This window comes from Vicia villosa, linkage group LG2, assembly GCF_029867415.1.
Source record: "Vicia villosa cultivar HV-30 ecotype Madison, WI linkage group LG2, Vvil1.0, whole genome shotgun sequence".
Lineage (NCBI taxonomy): Eukaryota > Viridiplantae > Streptophyta > Magnoliopsida > Fabales > Fabaceae > Vicia > Vicia villosa.
In genome coordinates this window covers 152,645,877-152,651,876 of record NC_081181.1, presented here as the reverse complement: position 1 = coordinate 152,651,876, position 6,000 = coordinate 152,645,877, and positions in this window count along the sequence as shown.

Genomic DNA, 6,000 nt, shown 5'->3' with positions numbered 1-6,000 from the left:
GAGACGACATCATGTCTTCTTCAAATAGGTTAGTATTTGTTCTCTTCGTTTTTAACTCATCTCTGCTTTTCTGATATTCGAATCGAAAGGGTTTTAGGATTCATGTAACATGTGTTTGTTTATGCCATACAATGTAGCGCAATTTTATTGATTTAAATGTTATAGATTTTACAAAATTTAGGGTTTTTGGTACACATTTACGGTTTATGTAATTTGTGTTTGTCCATGCATTGAATACCGCGCAAATTTGTTGATTTAAATATCATAGATTTTACATACTTTAGGGTTTTTAATACAATCTTCAGGATTTTATAAACAATGTGTGTTGCATGTTATAATGTTGCAGAGCTGATAAACTCAATCTTCAACATTTTGACGAAAAGAGACTTCAACAGATGTACCTATGTCATAAATTGTATCTGAAAAAACGACTGCTCCAGAAAAAAAAAGATCAGGAAATTGTATAGCTACGAAGAATTTTGTAAACAGTTGGTATAAGTGTGTAATCTTCGAGCAAAATACGGACTTAATCCACCAAAGGAACCTGCCAAGGAGCTCATTCAAAGTGCTCTAGTCAATACTGGTGTTGATGCAAGAAAAAGTTACCATGCATATGTTTACAGAGCCTCTCTCCAAAATGCTGCATCCAGGAGGTAACTCTGAAGTGTGTTTTATGAATATGAACATGTATTTTACCATAAAAACATGTATGATTAGAGAGCAAGTAAGATAATAACGTTTCTTTACTTCATTGGACCATTTGTAGGAGTAATAAACATAGTAACGTGCCGGGAATAGCGAAGGGAAAAGGTGAAGCTGGCGAGGGGGGTTCCAGACAATGCTGTGTGCAAGAGGTTACCAGTTCTACGATCAACGACAGGCTCTCCGTGTAGGTGGAAGTGTGTAATCTTCGAGCAAAATACAAACTTGATCCACTAAAGGAACCTACCAAGGAGCTCATTCAATGTGCTCCAGTCAATACTGGTGTCGATTCAAGAAAAAGCTACCATGCATCTGTTTACAGAGCATCTCTCCAATCATCTGCATCCAGGAGGTAACTATGAAGTGTGTTTTATGAATATGAACATGTATTTTACAATAAAAACCTGTATGATTAGGGAGCAAGTATGATATTAACGTTTGTTTACTTGATTGGACAATGTGTAGGAGTAATAAACATAGTAAGGTGTCGGGAAAAGCGAAGGGAAAAGGTGTAGCTGGCAAGGGGGTTTCCAGACAACATTGTGTGCAAGAGGTTACCAGGTCTACGATCAACGTCAGGCTCTCCGTGGAGAAAAGAAAGAATAAATTTTACAGAGCGAAGATAGGTTAATTCGTCCGACCCAAGGTGTGGTGATCGATGAGGGCATGGAAGGCAAACGCAAAAGAGGAGGTCATCGCGAAGTTGATGTCGGAGGTAACAGCAAACTAAAGGGTAAGGCTGTAGGTTCTTCGGAAGCCCCCGACGCTCAAAGCGTCGACTATGAATTCACAAGTATATCATCCGACAACAATAGGTAAATATATTTTGAACGTATATTATATTGAAATAAGTTGCTTCGATGTTGAGTTGGAAGTTTCTAAACAAAGTTTATATGATGTTTTGGCTTTGGTACAGGGTGTACACTCCGATCATTGTGAATCAGGATGAAGAGTATTGGGTTAGAGAAGTGTTTGATGCAAAGAAGATGCGCAAGAATGTGATGGTATGTCCTATTTTTATTTGATTTCCTATAACAGCAGAAGTCAGTTGTTAATTTTAAAGAATCTGACATTCGGTGAAAACCTTTGCAGCAATTTCTAGCAAATGTGATTGATAGTTGCCTTCTCCGCCAATTTTCAAACATTGTTTTACTTGACTGTGATAAGGGTGAACCATACTACTGTGAGATAAAGAAGAGGGAAGAGAAGAAGGAGACATATCTGTGTGGGGCGTGGTTTGATTACGTAAGGAAAGCTGATTTGAAGGTCGGTGACAAACTCCATTTTGTCATCCGATACCCACCGGTGGAGGAAATATTGGTATATGTTGAGCGTAGGGTTGCAACCCCATAGGGGCACCGAGGAGGATCATAGTTGCAATGGTTTTTTTGAAAGATTCTATTTGTAATATTATAATTTTATATTGTAAACAGTGATGGAAGTTTATTAAGTTTTATTTATAATGTTCCAGATACAATGTTAGTTGTGAAGTGAAGTATATTGGGTATTTTGTATGTGTTTGTTAAGTTTTAATGTAAGTGATTGTTATTGCTGGAAAATTTTATGTATGACCCCAGTTTATTAAGATTGGGCCCTTTTTTTGGTTGTATTAATCATAGCACATTCTGTTGTTTATCTGCATGATTTATATACTTTTTATATCAAAAAGTATTTGTACGGAGTAAGGATCCATGCAAAAACCCATGCAATGCTCAAAATTCAGGGGGTGCAAAAATGAAAAAGCATGAATTACTGGTATGTTAACATAGTTATTTTGCAACAACACACAGTGGGACAGTCTGTTGCGACTGCTCGAAGCTTTTGAAGGATTTGCATGGCATTATTAAAGAACTTCAATACAGTAAAGGAGAGCAGATGGAGATGAAACTACAAAATGAAAGGAAAATCTCCAAGATTTTTAAGACTTTGTTTTTATTTTTTTTGGATTATTGTCATTAGATAAACTACAAAATATGCAAAGTATTTTCCGGATTAAGGTTTCTGTTACTAATGACCTAATTTATGGTTGTTGTTGTTCACGTTTCTGTTACTAATGACCTAATTTATGGTTGTTGTTGTTGCTGTTGTTTATGCTTTTGTTACTAATGACCTGATTTATCGGAAAACAAATTATTCATTTATAGAAAAAAGAAACTTCTCATCTGAAATATTTGTAGTGAGTAAACTGCTAACTGAATGATGCAAAATGCTAAGATTTAATTTAATATTATACACAAGCAATACAATAATTCATTACACTGCAAAAGTACATTATGAAACTCAACATTTGATTCATTTCAACACCAAAACAGACAACATCAAAATAAACTACATACCAATTACTTAACAAAACATCAAAGAAAATTACTTTCCATCTTCAACCAAGTTTAATTATACGCCTAAAATTATTCGTATTACATCATAAAACGAACAAACATTCTTGTAGGAGGATCTGCCACAGTGCACTCAAGAACATCACCAGCCCTCAGACGACTTGCTTTAACATACTCTTACCAACCTAAGCAAAGATATCTCTCCCCTGGCCTCCTACTAGTCTTCAACACACATGGGTAAACAACATCGGTATGAACATCGACAATGTCTATCTCAGTTTGCAACGGCAATAACCAATTGTCAGCAACATTAGATGGAAAGTGCTGCATTTTAAATATGTTTCATAGCACAAAACCATTATCAATACATGCGTATCTAACATACCAACATGTCGATTAAAATAACCGGTCCAGATTACTTACAAAAACATTCTTTCCTCTTACACAAGCAGCAGTGACACAATAATTGAATGAAATGCCATTTTCTTCGACCACGGGATCACCAAAATTTTCATCCATCTCTTCTTCGCCTTCATCACTTTCAATGTCACTGAGATCGACATTCTGTTCAACCTTATCGTAAACGTAATTACCTAAATACTCAGCCCATTGTTCATCCATCCTTCAAAAAGATAAACATGCAACTATTAAAATTACAAAGCAAACAATGAAATTATATGTAAACGCAAATATGTAAGCAAATGATAAAATAATTACGTATCACTTGAAGTCACTGAGTGGGATTCACCACTGGACATTTCTCAAAAGCAAAAACACTTAACAATTCACTTTTAAAACAAGATTTTTTCCTTATGTTATTTTTTCCTTCTGTACATTTATTTTGCACACTACTTCCACCAATGCGACCTCTTTTTCCATTCTTGTCATGTTTTAACAAACAAATTATTCTTTTGATACAGATAATAACACGTTATAATTAATACAGCATATCAGAGCTTGTATTAAAAAAACATAATACCTTCACAACTTGGCTGAATGACTCAGTTACTGGTCGCGACGTCATACCAACATTTTGTTCAGATGGCGCGTTTTCCGCAACCTACAAATTAAACAACATAAACTACTATGTTTATCAAAAGAGCAACAGATTGACTCAAACGAACAAAATATAGCTTTTGAAATTACCGAACAACTCCTTGCATTATGAGTTCTACTGTTGCATTTAGAACATCGCCTAATAGCTTTTATGTCATTCTTTTTTTTCTTTGGAGCACCTTTGCTATTCACAATATTTGGATCACGTACGGCTGAGTTCGATGCCAAAATAGAATCGTCCGTACTGCATTACTTTTTTTGTAACTTTAGAATGTCACCCATTATTTCCCCATAAACACCTTCCTTTTTTGAAGTTTCTTTGCAAAAAGCAGTAAATGCAGAATAATATGCACCAAACCGAGCTAGCTCAATCATATTAGAATCATCAGAACCATTACAATTCATGTTCAAGTAGTGAATTTTTGCATCCTTCGTCCATCTCGACAAAATTAAACCGTTGGGAATGAGACTAATATGTTCTTCCTTCATGACACCAAACATATGAGAACGTGGAATCCCACGAGAATCCCATAACCTACACTCACATTGAAGTGTTTCACCATCATACACAACCTCTACGTCATAGTTATCACAACAATATTTTTTAAATCGATAAGTCTTAAATCCATTGTGAATTAACTTTTCCTTAACAATCAATGATCCAGCCTTCACTATTTCATCTCTGACTTCCTTGAAAATCTCCGTAGTATAAACTTTCGCAGCATGGCTCTCAAGGGCACGCAGTTGAGTAGTCATCACAGGTTCTGAAAACATTGATTTAAAACACATTAGCTTCATCAACTGTACCAAATTCCATAGCACGAATTTCATCAGCAGTAAGGGCATCAATTTTCACTGTTCTATCACCTACAACTGCATCAAATTCAATAAAATTTTCACTGTGACTATCACCATCGCCATCGCCATCACCATCACTTGAACCTTGGTACGCACTGGACACCGAATTATTGTCATCCTGACCATTGTCCGATTCAGAATCAGATGTACCACTGTCATGGCATCGATAGTCGTTGGAATCATAATGGTTGGTGTTTTCCATGGTAAACCTGAATTAACACATTTGTTAACACACCAAAAATCAACATAAATCACAGTACCTAATTTCCTATTCAAATCAAAGGTACTTAACATAATGGAAATTTCCAAATCATCAAATAGGAAACCCATGTACAGAAAACAATTTCAAGCATCAATCACAATTCCTTATTCCCTTATTAAATCAATCGACCTGATTCAAAGGTACCCACCAAAAGTGAAATTTCGTAATCATCAAATATAAAACCCATGTAAATAAAACAGATTCAATCATAAACCTTATTTTCCAATCCTAAACCCTAATTCCCAATTTGAAATCAGTAAATCTTAACTATTCAAACAAATATAACAACCATTTTCTCATTTACCTTTGCAGCAGCGTGCTCAATACGAACACAAACATATTTGTGGTCCTGTTACGTTTGACGAACCTGTGAATGGGACAATTACTGTTGTGTTGAGTTTGTAGTGTTTGGAAAAAATGCCAAGATGAGACGATAACTGTTGTGTTGAGTTTGTAGTTGGGAAAAATGCCAAGATGAGATGATGAAGAATTTTTATTTTCAACTTCTGTTCACGATGATGAAGTGAGGGAGATGGATATGAGTTGATTAATTTGTTGAGTTGATTAATTTGTTTTAATTTAATTGATTTTGTCTATAAACATTACATTTTAAAAACAATATTAATATGTTAGGGACTAAGTTGCAATATACAAACTATAAAATTACCACAGTAAGTGTCAATAAGGGTCATTTAATGCTTCAGTCCACTGTGGCACTATTAGGGCTTAGGGCTTAATTCTGATTGGTCAGGCAGTGACTTCACCACTGAAGTGTAATTGGTGATTGCA